Below are 16,950 nucleotides of genomic sequence, written 5' to 3'. Positions count from 1 at the left end.
TGGTATCAAAACTTCTCCTGGGCCTCACCTTGAACCACTAAGCCTTAAATTAGTGGCTGGTGCTGTGTGTAAACATTAGTACTGGAGAGACAAAGGTGGTCAGGTGTGGCACTAACCACATCACCCTCTCGCGTTATATACTGGCCTTGATAGAGCTGGGGCAATTGGGCAATTGTGCAATTATGTTGATTAATTTATTTAATATTATAATCGATGACAGTACTTTTTAAATCCTTTATATTAAGTTCACTTGCTTGCTTGCGCACTTATGACCGTGCAAATCTTTCGGTCGTTTTTTAACCCACTTCCCGTGATCCAATCGAGCTGACATTTTGCACACAGACTCGTTGTGCGTGACAATTTATTTTCGTGAAATTTTTTTTCCAAAATTTTCAACATTTTAGGAAACATTTTTTTTTATATTTAATTACCAATTGCTTAATGGTGGCAGGCAATCATCTGACCCATAGGTGGCAGCCATCTCAAGCCAGAGGACGAGAGGACTCTAGCCGCCCGTTTCAAATACCAATGTGGGCTGGGTTGTGGCCCATTGAACACGTACTGTAATTTATTTGCCACGCATATAAAGGATTTATAGTGAAAAACTTTGTTTTTACGGGTTAATTGTTTACCTGATCAATTACTCAGGCCCTTGCAAAATGGCAGCAGCCCACAATTTCCACCCACCGAAGGCAAGAAACCCCATGCAAGCCACGCCCAGCTTGCCGTGGATGACGATGTCACCAAGCCACGCCCATCACCTTCCATTCAGCAGCACACGTCAAAGCTATTTGTTCCAACTATTTTCGTGTCATCCCATGAATTGAGTAATCAAACCAATGCAGCAATTGTTTGGGGGACTCAATCCTTTGAATAATTGGAGAGGCCAGCTCGAGTATTTTGTCATCCTTAAAACATCCACCACCGATTGTGAGAGTTCTGCGCCAGGCTGGTCTACAACGAGCTGAAAATGTCCACGGCTGAAAGCCAAGTCCGCCCAACAGTGCCGCGCGTTGTGACACAGCATTGCGTGGCGTTGCACCAGCAGACGCTCTTGGGTTCAGGGTTTCTTTTAAATGCCTGCTGCACATTGCAACCCACGTGCATTCCAGAGCAATGTTCCCAAGGGTGAGTTGTTTTGGCCAAGGATTGTGGTGGAATTAATCACATCCATTGACTCCGTGCAATTGAGTTGCTAAACATTTGCCGCTGTGTAAACTGATTTTGGAGGAGGGATTGTCTTTTTCAGAAGGTATACTTTGGTACATTTCAACAATAAATTACAAAACAATCCAACTGCCTTTAGAAATATGTGTTTATGAAATAAAATAAACTATACGGTGCCGACCGCTTCCCCTGTTCTGTTAGATTTTGGGAAAGGATGTCACTGCTGACTGCATTTCTTAAAAGTCCGGTTGTGAAACTTTAATGAGGATGTAAGATGATGTAGCTGAACCATAGCAGGATTACCACACAGAATCCCCCAAAGCATGCCACCATATTCACGTATGACAAGAGTCCAGTGCCACACACATATGTGTATTTGTTTTCCGCTTACGACAAACCAAACATTACCTTTAGTGAGTTTAATTGTGGGCGATACAAAAAAATTAAACTTTATTACATTTTAGGATCTCATTATCTACATTGTTTGTGGAACAAAGGGATATGGGGCTCGATTCTGAGTGGTCAGGTGGTGGTGTGACAATTATATATTTACATATTTGCTTCAAATGCTTCCTTACAAATGATGAGGCACTTTATTTAATGATTATAATTATTCCGATTTGGCTTTAAAATAAGCCCAGCATTAGGTCAGTGTAACGTGTTCCCGTTTCGTTTCAAATGTTAGACTTCTCTTCATAGGTATACACGTATGCATCTGAGAGATGTGTAAGACTTGAGGAAGGTTCCTCTAAATATCTCTTTTTTTATTTCATTGTTTTGAGAGCATAGATGTGCGTGCTGGCGTGTGTACAGTGCACATACATGAACGTATGTGCTGTGCAGTGGAACTTCACGCCATTCAGTTTCTAAACATTTGCTGCTGTCTTCTTGGTTTTTTCGGTAAAGTCACGTAGAAGAGAAATAATAAAATAATAAAAATAAAACATAATAAAATACAATTCTCACGACGTTTCGGCCACAACGCAAGCAGCCGTCCTCAGGTGAAGAACAGGTCCGTCAGACGCTGTCTTTCCGACAGACCTGTTCTTCACCTGAGGACGGCTGCTTGCGTTGTGGCCGAAACGTCGTGAGAATTGTATTTTATTATGTTTTATTTTTATTATTTTATTATTTCCCTTCTACGTGACTTTACCGAAAGAACCAAGAAGATTAATCCCTGCAGTCACCAAAGCTTTAAATCGAAATTTGCTGCTGTGTTCACTGACGTTGCGTCGGAGTTTTTGCTGTTGTATATGTTGTGGACATTTTCACGACGATTTACAACGTCACATTCCGGTTGCCTCTGTAATGCGCGAGGTTTTTTTTTACATAGTTCCATGCGCTCACCGGTGTTGGCATTGTTCCACTCAAACACGCGCAAGGTCACGACACCGACTTCTGATTCTGCTCACCAAATATCTGAGTTTTACGTCAGTCACGTGATGTGAGCACGCGTTGTAGTCCGGTGTGTTGATACTTGAGCAACTAAAAAAATGGAAACGTTCAACGTTGTAACATCACGTTATGTGAAACGTGTGGGGTTAACGGCAGGAAAATCCGGAGTGCAATTCGTCACTAGTATAGATCAGAGGGCTCGCATAATGCGCATGCATAATTTACGTGGACTCATTAACCCCCCCCCCCCTACTTTGCGCAGGAGCGCAGAAGCGTGGTCACCACATCTACGCCTCTATATAAGGAACGAAACAGGTAGACTTCTCCACAAATCTGGCTGTCGCCTGATGAAGCTAGTTGTAATTACTGGCGAAACGTCGTACTCAGATTGTAAATGTTGTGGCTTAGCTCTCCAACACACCGGTGTGCTGTACTAGTGACGAATTGGCCACGTTCTGTTTACGTGACAACCCTTACTAGTTGGCTGTGTCGGGTGGTGGCGGGTTTAACGACACATTTATATAATTAAGCGATCTAACCCAAAAAAAGGAGTGCAATTGTTGACATATTCATTTTTTTTAATGCCCTCATCCCCAATATGAAGACACGTGTTTAGTGGCTGTCAATTGGCAGGTCATGCGCCTGTGGGATTCCAGTGTGGTTACTTTCACCTCGACTAGAACGTCTGGCCAGCGTGGAAGAGTAGGCCAAAAACCATCTGGGCGGGTTGTCTGCTAGCAGTGGCGTGAGCAAGCACCGGCACGGTCGAACCCTTACCATCACGATAGTTAAATTATTATAAATAATATAATGTGGCTGTGAACTCGGCTGAGCGTTAGGTTAGTGTCATTTTGGTGGGGCCGCGGCGTGGGGGGGGGGTCCAAATATGTATCATGCATACACCATAAGAATCTCAGTGATGCATAAGATTGTGGGCTCTACGCTCATGGGAAGATCTCTTTTTCATTTGATTTTGTTTGGGTGAGGTTAGAGCATTGGAGTGCGTGCTGACATATGGTACAGTCCACGTAGACGAAAGTGTGCGTGTCGGTGCGCACACCGCAATAAGTGCCGCACAAGGAGGGCTGCATGAGGTCAGGCTGACACATGTGGTGCGTAGGAGGGTTTTATTGAAACCGCCTGCCATCAAATCTCCGCTCGGAATGATTAAATACTTTCTTTTATTAAAGAGTGATACTGTAACAGAACTTTTCATCGTGCAGAGGGGGTGAGTTGTGATTGGAAACAGACGGCCGTGTGCCAGATACTGTTTTGAGAAGAAGGACAAAAAATGTAATATCTTAGTGGTGTGCGCAGTAACATCCAGCGGATTCTGAAATTTCCAAAAAACACAAAGGCGCACAATGGTAACCACGGAACAATGATCAGCGAGTGATTGTACACGCGCGTACAGGGTCGTCCATATGTCTTAAGACCCTCAATTAATCATCTAAAACTTCGTATCTATTTTAATGAAGGTTTGTTCCAAACAGAAATGAATATACAGAAGGAAAAAAAATGTTAGGGGTCAATAATTTGGACATCGGGACCACCCAGCAGTTGGTGCGAATTTGTAAAGCGACCTCTTGGCGACTGGATGCTGTGCGTGTTGCTGCCGATGCTGTCAGGATAATAACCACAGTGACATTGTCACATGAGCGCCCTGGTTGATCAGACGCCCCTAGTGTGGGTACAGCCCCAGGTGCAACTCCGAGCTCTCAAGCCCCACAGCTCCCCCGGACCAGTGGAGGGGGGGGGACACGAGGCACATGCAACCGAAGTGAACACGTCGGGTAACAAGCAGCTCAAAGGGGCCCTGGATTCATGGGGGGGGGGGGGGGGGATAGCGGTGAACCAAATATCCGCTCAATTTTAAATAAATAAAAAATCTAATGAATCAAACTCATCCATATCGTGCTACTGACTATCTCAATCTCTTCTCTCCCATGTAACTCAATCTTGGCCTCGCGCGTACAGGGTGGTCCACATGTCTTGCGACCCCCATTTAATTCTCAAAAAGGTTATGTTTTTATTTGTCTTACGAAGGTTGATTTAAAACAGAAATGAATATGCAAAGGGAAACATTATAGGGGTCAATTATTTGGGGGGGGGGGGGGTCGTAAGACATCTGGACCACCCTGCATATCTCTCAAATCTCTGTTCAATCTGTATCTCTCTTCTTTCTTGGCACCTCTTACCTGTCGTCTAGATATTTTCTTTCAATTCACTGGTATTTTGCGTGGAAATGCAGCAGCACCCGAAGAGAGTTTCTGCTCCGGACCCCCAATGGGCGAACCGCCACCAACCACTGCTCACAAAACATTCCTGTTAAAATACGCTCTCAACAAATGACGCGTTCTTGACCTGTCCACTCGCACAACGATCGCAGCATCGGTGGAGCTGATGCAAAACGCGCGGTTCACTGATGTGACACAGCTGTATGGGACCTATGGCATGCTTGATTTAAAATTGCACTGGGCCTTGTATTATTTCAATTAGACGCGCCTGACAGTAGCGCTCGCCAATGTGAGGCACATTGTGTGCGGGAACTCGAAGTGGCTGAATTGCAGGCCCCGGTTACCAATGTCATTGCCAATGGTGGCCTCGGGCTCAAGAGCTTTTGCCAAAGTGACGGGACACACGCTGATTGAACGGTAATGCGAGGTAATGCTTGCGTGAAATTACTTCACGTTAATTGTGATTTATCACACTCGGGGATGTCGTGCCCACTCGTGGTTCTGACATTACCCAATATAAATGAGCGAGGGTCGTGTTTATTTAATAACTCACGAAACGAAAACTAACATTCATGCCCCTTTTTATATCCGCTGCTAGATGAAGACCGCCCCCTATTAGCTTTGGCCAGCAATCAAACTTAGATTTCTGGGGGCGCCAAATCACTGCACCACCACTGCCCTTGTTTGTTATAATATCACTCACCAAAATAAACCAACACTGACATGTCTATTGATTGATTACATTTATATTTCCATTATACCACGACCAGAATAATATCCGTCGTCTATTAAAACAAGGTGGTACAATCTATAAATACGTTTACAACAAACCGGATTGTTTGTACGTATGTGCACATGTTATAGACAGGTTACTTCAATACTTTCTCCAATTAAAGTTAGCCACTACTGTAACAGGCATGCTCAGGGGTCTGCTGCCTGCGGCTCGTTAAAGACCGCCTCATGACATTATTTATTGAGGACAGTTTCGTATTCACAGTGCATTGTGGCTCTTCAAATATTCCGTTCTTTATTTCTACAGAATTCGTCAAAAACAACTCCTCTTCTTGTTACTTTGGTTGCCGGCCATGCAGTGGCGTAGCTAGGATATTTTGCGTCTGGGGACGAACTATATAATTGGCGCCCCCCCCGTTTAATCACATACCAAAATGTAATTACATGACATGTAGGCTGTGTGTGGTGGGATATATAAACTTTTAGGTTGAGGTGTAGATTTGTGCAGTCGTTTCAGGCTGCCGCGCCCGCCGCAATAAGTTATAATGTAATGCTGTAAGCCTCATTTTGGCGCCCCTTTACCTTGGCATATGTACCCCCCTGCCCCCCCCGTAGCTACGCCTCTGTGGCCATGGTGCTGTGGTGGAGCGGTGAGCATACTGTAGTTGTAATCCAGAGGCCGCCGCTTCGCATCTCCCAGCATGGCAGCTGAAACGACAGGGCACGCTTTTGAAATCCACCACATTTTCCCACCCAGCAGTTTTAAATGGGTAACGCCACAGCTCAGTCGATCGGCAGGTTTGTGGTGTGTGGTGGGGTAAAGTGCTGATAGTCCGACCTCTTTCAAAAATTCTGAACAGCGTTCAAGAGTGGGCCAAATTATCTTCTAGAGAGGCTCTTGAGACCTACCTCTCGTGGAAGTTCTTCTGCTCGCAGTGGTGGGAGCAAGCAATTGCAGGGCTGCACCTTTACCTTTCACCTTGTAACAGCCAAATCCACTCATATCACTGTTCAGTCATGTTACCATACACTTTTCATCCTGCAACTCTTATGCTCAAACACATTAAACACACAAAGGCATCCTCCATTTTTGCACGCACTTTTTCATGTTTTGTTCCCCACATTGGCAAAGTAATTTCACCACCAAGACACGGACACATTTTCTCTGCAGCTTAATTTTGCACACAAATCATTTTCACTTTAAACAGGTAAGGGTTTGCTAGGGGGCCCGCCCAGTGTCGTTTGCACGCCGTGCTGTGCAGAGTGAGTTGGCAAAGGGGCTGGTGTTGTTGGGGGGGGGGAAGGTGGAGCTGGGTTTTCATCCCTGGGGAGGGGGGCTCTGTTACCGGAGATGGCGCCTCGCACGTGGCCGGCTTAGCCCGCACGCGCCGGCGTCCACGTGTCGCTACAGCGCGGCCCCGGCGCGTTATTACACTGGCGGGCCGCATCCTCTGGGTCAGGTCACTCGGCAGCTGTCTAAGCCCCCAGTGCCTGGAGGTTTTGGGATTTCCTCTGCGTGCTCTCCCTCTCTCTCTCCAGATACCGCAACATCTGTAAGAACTCCAGAGTGATGAAAAAAATCAACAACTATTCCCGTTGTTTGAGTCCAGAGTTGAGTGCAGTGAGGGTGAAGCGGTGTTGGTTTAATGCACCTCTTCAATCATCTTCTTGTTCGTCAGCTGTTGTATGTCCACTGCTGGATGAAGGCCACACCATGCAGTCACCATTCCCCACTTTCTTTCTCGCTATTAAACATGCACTCGGCTCGTTGTTCTCTATGCAGTGGTCATCCTATCAGATGCATTCCCTCCTTTGGCTGACATTCCATCACCAACTTTGCCCATCGGCCTTCGTCCGCACCAGTGACGTGTACCTTGCCGAAGTCCACTTCCTTTTCTTCAAAGTTAAAATGACTTCTGGGATTTGATTTCTGATTCATGCGTCCTTCGATCCGTCTCTCAGTAAAATTCCCAGAGTGCAATTCTCCATGCTTGTTTTGTACACTTGTTCCGTTTTACCTTGCCAGTATCCATACAGTATTGATGATCAATACATCACAGCTGGCAACAAATATTTACTTGTGCATTGGCTTAGTTTAAAATACTTGAAGACAGTCGTAATAACATGATGCAGTATTATGTTTTTGTTTTATTCTAACCACTGCTATTATGATTGTCAGTTTGTGTGAGGGAGGTAGGGAGGTACAGAGGTAAAATTTTAATTTCAACTCCCCACTGCCTCCTATACACATTCTGAATTACAAGACCTCTCACACCTGATTAATGTGTTTGGCTCAGCTTCGTTTTAAAGGCATTTCCATCCCCCGCGAGGGAGGATTTTGGATTTGTTTAAGCAGTGGTCATGGAGCAGGAATTTGTGTTCAGGCCCTCAATCCTATTGAGCTGCAGTGGGATTTCATGTGGAATGTCAAGGTCGCCACGGGGATTCTATTGTCCAAAGGGTGGATGGGATTGGGATCTAACGTCTCATATGGCACTATTTACAGCAGGATACCTCCTGGCACTTTTCCTGGTGGTAGGGGGTGATACACTAGCTTCAAAACACCTGGGCTAAGACGAGGGTCCCTACTGATTAATCATTATCCCATATCGCTTGCATAGAGAGAATGATCTGACATTGCTCTGTGTACTCTGCTTTGTACGTATGTATGTTGAACTTTTTTCTTACTGTACATCGCCAACTGTGCTAATCGGAGGTACTTGCCTCCCACGTAGGCCTCGGCAAGGTAAGGTAATTTACCCTTTTTACCGGGTAAAAGGGTAAGGGCAAAGGGTAAAGGTGTCGACATGCCAAGGAGTAAGGTAAAAGTAGGGTTAAGGTAGCTCGGAAGAATTACCCGGTAGGGTAAAGGAAGCGCAAAGTATTACCCGGTAAATACGGTGCCTTGGTTACCGCTAAAAGCTCCGTGGCGCAGTCCGTGGCCTCCATTTAATAAGTAATATTAAAACAAACTTTATTAAAAACACGCTTTTATAAAAATGTGCTAGTAATGACAGAACTCCACGACTCCAGGAAGTGGCCCCAAAGCTTGCCATAACGTAAGGGACCGTGGACAATTACAGCCAACGTTAGTTGAGCGTGGACAATTAGACCCAAGCCGAAACATCACATATAAAAAATAATGTTTCAAAATATATATTTTTTATTTTTTATGATAGAATATAGTATTGTCATCAGTATGACATAAGTATACCAAGTTTGCAGTCGATACCACATTAGGAAGTGGGTTAAAATTGAGTTACAAGATTTGAGGATACGACAACGATGACAACGACAACAACGACAACAACAAGCGTGTAAAATTGGAATCATCGAGAGTATTCTATATGAATTAAGCGCTCTACCTAGCATTTACCGTTATAAACATTTTTCATGTGTAGTAGTTTCCTAGTAATTACCCTGTAATCGGGTATTTTATATGGGGTAAGGGTAAAAGGTAGGGTAAAGGTTAGGCTCGTTGCGTTATACCTTTTACCTTACCTGCTAAAGGGTAAAAGGTAGGGTAGAGTGATTGTATTGTGGTAAGGTAGGCTCGTTTTTTTACATTTTAACTTTTAGCTTACCTTGCCGAGGCCTACTCCCACGTGCCAAATACCCATTAATGATATTGGCCACACATCTCAATGTGCGACTTTCCTGAAAAAAACGAGGCTTGAGAGACTCAGGGAAACTCTTCTCGCTCGCTCAGAATGATTTTGTTAATCGTCCCAGCACAATTACTGATTTGTACTTATCTTCACCTTAGAGATCTAACAAGTTCTGGATGCATGTAGTGAATGCTTCCAATACATTGGCTCAGATATCAGAGTCCTGAGCCAACGCTGCTGAGATCCTGAGATCTTGGGTTTGAATTTGGGTTGCAGCCATCAGTGATTGAACCATTTTCTCAAGTGTAGTGAGTTTATGGTTTCTATCCGGTTGTCTTTATGGTTTCTGACCAATGACTGTTAAAAAAGTCACATCCCATAAAATTTGGATTTATACTTAATTTGGCTCATTTTCAGCCTGAGAATTAAAAAAAATATTGGCTTGACTTCCATGCAACAATCTCACGGGGCAATGTATGGGAAAGTGTGTCCCCCCCCCCCGGCTGGGTAAAGGATACAATGGCTGCTTCAAGTGATTTTTCAGAAGTCTTGTGAACAGTTTCTTCTTCAGCCATTCTTGGACATATGGGGGTGCAATCCTCTGAGAGATTTCTGAATGGGTTCTTGGTTTCATGACAAGATCCCGACAGTACCTTTTAAATAAATTGGGTGTAAAGGATCAGTGTATTTTTAAAGAAGCGACTAAGTGGAGATGTGTGCTATGCCAAGACTGACAGCAAGTGTTCTTGAGCCAAATGTGGCTTCCATTGTGGCTAAAGTCATGCAGACAACTGATACATGTTGCAATGCAATAGACACACGTTTGGGAAGGCTTTCTTTCATTAATGCCATTCCATGTTTCCTAGAGTCACTGGATGAAGGATATATTGCTTGCCTAATTAAATGAAGATTCCCAGCATAAGTGGAGTATGTTGATAAGACCAAAGAACGAGGTCGATGAATCCCAGATGGTGCGTAATTAATTCTGTTTCAGCCTGCGATCCCATAATGAAATGTGAGGTGTGCACTGCACAGACACAGTCTCGTGCTCACTAATGAATGCCTGCAAATACCTATAACCCACGAGGAACAACCGGAGCGAGAGGTACAGATGCAATGTTGGCACTGTGTATAATAACAAGGCAGGACTTGCATGCAATTCAATGCAGTGTGTGTCTCGGCCAAAAACCTTTGCCCCGATTCCGCCGCCGAGTTAACTTTTAGAACCTCATAGATGCATGGAGATGATAGTAGGTGGAACGGTTAACATCGAGACACCGCACCGGGTGCTAATTTGAGGCTGAGTCGACCTAGGGGAAGCCCAGGACCGGTTCAGATAACCGCCACTGGTATTGGCCGGTAAAGCGGGAGTCGAACTCGGGTCACCATGCTCCAAGCGCAGCTCGCTAACCGCTGTACTACCGCGCCATGCACACCCTCACAAGAACAGCAGCGGAAGACTCAAAATGCATTCACCCATCAAGGTTTCTAGTGAGCTGCCCCCCCCTCCCCTTGAGGGTCCCCGGCTGTCTCTGGCTCCAGGCAATGGACCACGGCCTCGGTGTACGTAACGGTGCAGGGGGTGTACGGTTACACTCTGGCTGCAGAGCCTCCCAAGCCCACGCCGCTTGTGGACGTATGTTTCCAATAAGAGTTCTCCGCGTTGCCAGGGGGCAATGGCGCGACGTTGATTGAACGCGTTTTAGGAGCGTGATGCGTCTTTTTCCTCTGGTGCGCCGCACATTTCACTGTCTCTAACAACCTCTGCAAAAAAAAGGAATAATATAAAGCTGCCCTCGGGACGAGGTGTCTACTTTGCTTGGCGCGCATCTGCACGTGGAGATTCTCGTAAAAGTCAGCGACAGCAACAGCGGGGGGTTGTGGGGGGGGGAAAGTCAGTTGTGTGGGTTGTGATGTTGGAGGCAAGAGATTCACGGGGAAAAGTGGTGGCCAAATTTGAGTTCTCATAGAAGAGTAATTAGAACAGTTTCGTTCTTTAAGGTTCACTTCGTAGATTATTATAATTAGCGATGATCAACTTTGTACACATATTTTGTTGTGCTTTTATTATGAACAAATGCAAACATGTAGCAATAAACTCTACATCACTTCCTTGCACAACTGGAGGGAGCCATCGCTGGTTGTAAAGCAGGGCGTTTAACGATCATCTCTCTGAACTTTCCAACTGCCATGCCTTTTGCCAGGCCCATTTTTCCATGTTGAAGCCTGATTTTGCTGGTGTATTTTGGATATGCTCGTAGATTTCCATCGACATAAAAAGGCTGCACTTAAAATAAATAACATTGCATGGTTGTTGTTTTACGATGTCGTATTTCAGTACGAGATGTCACCCCAGCTTCCACAAGCTGCACCTGGTTAAGGAACCTAAAGCCCTGTAGACTGAGTATGAAATGAGCACTCGACACTGCTGCAGTGGAAGAAACGAATACTTATTTTCCACTGGTTAACTGAGCCGAGTGGTACCGTGCCGTGCCGAGCCAGCCTAGCATGGCTCAGGAGCCGCCAGGTTATTTTTTCCACTGCATAACCCAAGTTGTGCCACTTACGTAACACGTTAATTATTTTTGGTACGATAAAAATGGTTAACTCTCTTCCTACTGGCGCTGTTTGGCCCAGCGCAAGTCAGATGTTTTGTGAGGCCAGAGTTTCACGGTCTGGTTGTGATAAATACGCCAGTGGAAAAAACCCACCTGTACCATCCCATGCTGGCACTGTTTGGATGCGCCAGTAGAAAAGGGAGTTCTGTGAGTAGGCATGTCACGATATACTCCACCTTATAGTGATTTGAGGAATGTCCATGGTTTAAGGTTATCCATTGATTCTCAAAAACATATATTTTGGCTTATGTTTACCGTTTCATTTGTATTTTCACGTTGTTATCTCGCTCACACAATTTTGTTCGCTTCAGTAGACTAAATGTAACAATAACACATGAAATATGTTCGTTTTGCACGTACATTGTAGATTTTCACACGCACGATAAGAGTGAACTTGAGTCGATGAATCAATGCATCATTCCGACCCGAATGCAGAACGCCGACGGCCTCGCTGCAATCCAGCGACATTCGTCTGTGCCCCCCACCCGCCTCACAGGTTTTCATCACAGCCTCTGTTATTACTTACCTTGGCGTACGGAACGTGCCCATACTGCAGTGTTCAAGCTATATAAATAAACAGTCATTAATAATGCCTGCTCCTCCGTGCTAGGTGCCGGGGGTGAAGAGAGACGTGGTTGGGGGTGGGCGGGTTTTGAATAGAGACGGGGGGTGGTGGTGGTGGTGGGGGCGGGTACACTGGGTTACAAACCACCGACTTTGGGGGGGGACCTTTGACTGACCTGGGTTGTCCGGCATTCCTGCCCTTGTGGCCGCAGCTGTCTGCCGTCGCTTAATTGCAGAGTAATTTTTGGTCGGTGCAGGTTGGTAATTTTGCTCACCTGTGTCAACTTCTGAGATGCACTGTTTTCATACCGGGCACTCGGCATTTGAGCTAAATTAACGACGTTCAAGGATAGTTTTGCCGGCTTAAAAGGCGCATTGGGAATTTGCAACATTGTGCAATTCCTGGTGGCTTGCTTGAAGCCGTGCATCTGGATTTCAGGTATTGAGCTGTCACGAAACAATTCACACTCACTGTGAATTTTGAGTGACCTGCATGAATTGGCAAAAAAAGTTATCTTAGAAAACTGTGCCAGCGGTATTGAAGGCAGTTTTTTTTGTGAAGCTTTTAAATTCCATGTGTCTGACATCGCCTTGATGTAATTCCAACCTTTGCCCTTCATCTCCCGTGAACCTTTCTACCCATCCCTCACCTACCCATATCCTCCCTTCCCCACACTTCTAAACATCTCCTGTGATGTTTTTTTTTGCAAATTCATGGAAACATGTAGCATATATTCCAGCTTGGATTTCCAAGAGAAAAGATTTACAGTCCCAGAGAAGTACAAAAGCATTTGGCTTGATTTTAGGTGGCATGTGGTACAACCTAGGTCTTAAATTTCATCGAAAAATAAAGCGTGAAATTTTTTAACATAAATCATTGTGAAGGGCACATTAAAAAAAATATGTATGCAGGGATGAATTTTCTAAGCGGATGTTTAACACGGAATGTTCAAGCTATTACGTCGCTCGCGTTGCATTGCAAGCATCTGTTGAATTTATAATGTTATTACATATTTGACTAAATCGCATTCAGCGGCAGGGAGAGCTTTCACATTTTTGTAAGCTTCAAAAGGTGTTTACGTTATAGCCAAGATGAACTTCAGAAGTTTTCCATTGTATAAAAATTCGAGGCCACTTGGTGAGCATGAACACATTCGCATATGATAGGCGTAACCATTTTGGGAAAAAATTAAAATGTTATTATAAATTCCGTTTTTTTAACTCTCTGTATTTGGACGGTTAGGAAGGGGTGGGGCTGCATTACAGGCAGGGGCCGAGCCGGTGGAGACGCTGTAGGGCTCATGAAGTGCGGGGACTGGACCTGGGCAGGACCTGGGTAGGACCTGGGCAGGACCTGGGCTGCACTGTAATGGCCCAGGGCCATTTATGGGCCCACCAAATGGTTGTGGAATTGTAGCACAAATGTCTGTTGCATACTGAAGGAAGTTGGCCTATAATCTGGATGTCGTGAAAGTACATTGGCAATATGACTTTTTATTTCATTGTGCTGGCAATGGATATTTTTATTTTTGGTTCCAGAATTGAGCAAACAAATATTTCCGTGAAAGTGAGTCTGAATGTCATCATCCTTTAGCTTTTACATTCTTGTATACGGATGTACGATATTGAATGGACTTGAATCCGCGTCCAGATTTATTGCTGTCTCAAATTGACTTCAACGGGGTCAAATTGTTCAAACGCTATCAACATAACAAATTTGCAATTCTTGGCACGCACACAAACGGACATTCAAAAAAAATATGTAAGCTGCCTCATGTGAAGGACAATGGCCCATTAAAAAAAGGTACTGCGATGCTAACATTGCGTTATTTTGTCTTTCTTAAATGTGCCTCGAATGCAGAGAGCGGTGTGATACGTACCGCGTCAAGAATTGAGTGGAGATGATGGGGGTGCATTTTCCCATGTGGAAAGTGGGCACATGGGGGGGGGGGAAGGGGTGCTTGATGTGAGGGTGGGAGGGGGGGCGCTTATACAATAGGGGGCACCTGCAAGGGATGTCCACGCTAGCAAATGCCTAGTAGGGAGCCACAGTTCATGTCCACTAATTATCCGCTTAATAATAATAGGAGAGAGAGCGAGGGAGAGGGTGGATGGGTGGGAAGCAGTAAAGGGGGAGGGAGGGGGGGCGAGGGCTGTTGTGCCAAAGTGGGATCACTGAAGCGGTATTTATAACGACTGAAGGTTCCCACCAACTGCATTCTGCCTATTCCGCCCCGACTGCGGACACCTTAATTATTGCACACGAAGGATTATGCTGGATATTAATATTAATATGCCTTCCCGAGAACCATCGGCAGTCAATGTTGTCTTCAATTAACAACACAGATGGATAAATTGCGCTGAATTGCCAATTCACCGCTGGATGTGTGCATATGTCGAGCTTATTTGGCACCGTGCATCGCCCACCGTCCAACTCGGAGGCGTGTTGCTCGTCGGAATTGGATGACCAGACCTCCTCACCACGCTGACCAGTGCAGGTTGGTGGAGGGAATAAAGGTGCGGCGCTGCAATAGCCTGCTCACACCGCTGCAGGCGGATGGGCCACCCAACTAGGCTCTAGAAAGCCCCTCGACACGGTATATTGGCCTACTCGTCCATGCTGTCCAGACACCTTTGAAAGAAGGGGAGAGAGATACCCACAACTTTACCCCACCACATGCAACCTTAACCCTGCAGAAATGTAATAAACTTTGACGCATTGTTGGAACCTCCGTGCGGGGAGATGGAACCGGTGTCCTCTGTGCTAACTACGGCACAACGGCAGCATCGACGCGACGTGCTCAGGACCTGTTCAGACATCACTCGCCATGGATCGTTAGCTGTGGCTGGGAAGCAAAGCCAAGTAACAGGGTTCACATATACACACATTGTTTTAGTATTGTGTTTGGTCTGCAAATAATGTCGGTACGTTTACATTGAAATGGTTATTTTTGCCAAATAAAATACGGCCCCATGACGAATGTGCAGACACACAGTGATAAAATGCACTAGTTTAGTACAGATAACGTTGACTTCATGCCAATTATCACTTAATATTAGAGCTCATTTTTTCAACTCGTTTTGTACATCTTATCGAGATACCTCTGTAGTTACATGCCATATATGTGGGTAATTATGGAACTCACAGCATTAGTTAATCACAATATCAGGAAGTAAAAAAATACTTTCCTTTGCATACAAAGACAAAGACCTCCCATATAGTCTTAAATAGTCTGTTTGGGGCAAATGCCATTAGCGAACACGTACGAAGTATGGATCATCGCATGTGAGGGTGGTGTGGCCAGAACCACGCCTGGTCGCCTTTATCTCCCCAGTGCTGATGTTTATAGACTTCACAAGTTACTTGTTTGAGGCTGAGTCGACCTAGGGGAGGCTCACCACTGTTATTGATCATGAGCGGGAATCAAACTCCCAAAGCCGAACACACACACACACGCACTTCATTGTGTTCCAGTCCCTGTTTTCACAGATTGACCACGACAAAAGCAAGGGCTCATTGGAACCGTGTTTTGGTGTGACCTTTGTGTGGGTGCAGATCGAAGGAATCCTGCCCTCCTTTGTCCACGAACAACCCCGGCCCCTTTGGAAATCCAAGTCTGCTTACAGCCCACACATTCGTCTTCGCGGTGGTAAATCGAGCGTGCTCTCAGCTGAAAGCTCCCCCCAAAGCTGATGTCCATTGCTGGCACAACAGTTCGCACACACACACACGTGCACACAGCATTGCCCATGTGACCCATTACAAGAAAAGTATTCCAATTAGCCTCATGTGCTCATAAACAAGCACCACTCCCCCCTACCCGCCACCCACTCGCCAACAATGCAACGTTTGTTGAATGTTTTGAAAACAGATACACTGTTCTTCTTCTCTGAGAAGTCACATTAAGTTAAAAGCAAAAAAAAACAAGCTCAATGTCTATTATGTTCACCTCTTGTGGTAACAAAAGTTCTGTTTTTGGAATCTCATGGAATTGTTTCACTGTGTTTTTTTCAGCACAGGTGAATGTATGACCAGAGCAATCGTGCCGATCTTGTAAAGCAAGATGTTTAATATCAACGGATTATCCGTACAACATATTTTAAATAAACAAAAAGGTATGGATACTTTTATACCTCATCTACACATTCTATCCTTGCGAGTGGCAATATGTTCAGTAGCTAACAGAAAATGTCAGGGTCTGCTGGCCACGAGAGGGCTTCACGTGAGCGAGTTTGTGTCGTCTTGCTGTTCCCCCCGTTGGATGAGCACAGACCACCGTGGTTTACTGGATGGTCCACAGTGTGGGTGGCATCGCCCAAATCACACTGCGGCTTGGTGTCTTTAATTTCCCATTCATGGAGGAGAGGTGCACATTGGCTTGTTGATGTTCCGATGCAGTTTATGGGAACACCAGTATTCTTCGAGGAATGTCAAAGTCAGGAGGTGTGCGACGATGTTTGGGTCTCGAATGAGGTGTTTGATCTGGATGTCCGCGTTGTTCCACTTCTGTTCACACAACAGTGGCGTTCTTCCGGATCTTGGTGAGATTCTAGGATGGTGACAGCAGCAGCAGCGCGATCCCAGAGTGGGATTCGGGACTCGAGTCAATGGCGAGGAATATTGTTGAG

At 45.3% G+C, this 16,950-nt stretch overlaps 1 long non-coding RNA gene across 2 annotated transcripts in view; it reads left to right on the top strand.

Moving 5' to 3' along the window:
• Window positions 1–16,950, top strand: part of LOC144721143 (uncharacterized) — a 21,018-nt gene extending 4,068 nt beyond the window's left edge. The window contains exons 3-4 of one of the 2 annotated variants that reach the window (XR_013585844.1): window positions 15,878–15,971; window positions 16,342–16,950. This is a non-coding gene — a long non-coding RNA (uncharacterized LOC144721143). Of the gene's footprint in view, window positions 1–15,877; window positions 15,972–16,336 lie in introns of both variants that reach the window. The other variant, XR_013585843.1, reaches the window with a different exon arrangement.

The sequence above is a fragment of the Lampetra planeri genome, chromosome 1 (genome assembly GCF_965212315.1).
Source record: "Lampetra planeri chromosome 1, kcLamPlan1.2.h2, whole genome shotgun sequence".
NCBI classification, from domain to species: domain Eukaryota; kingdom Metazoa; phylum Chordata; class Hyperoartia; order Petromyzontiformes; family Petromyzontidae; genus Lampetra; species Lampetra planeri.
The sequence above is the reverse complement of the archived record's forward strand: the minus strand, read 5'-3'. Positions and strand labels throughout refer to the sequence as shown.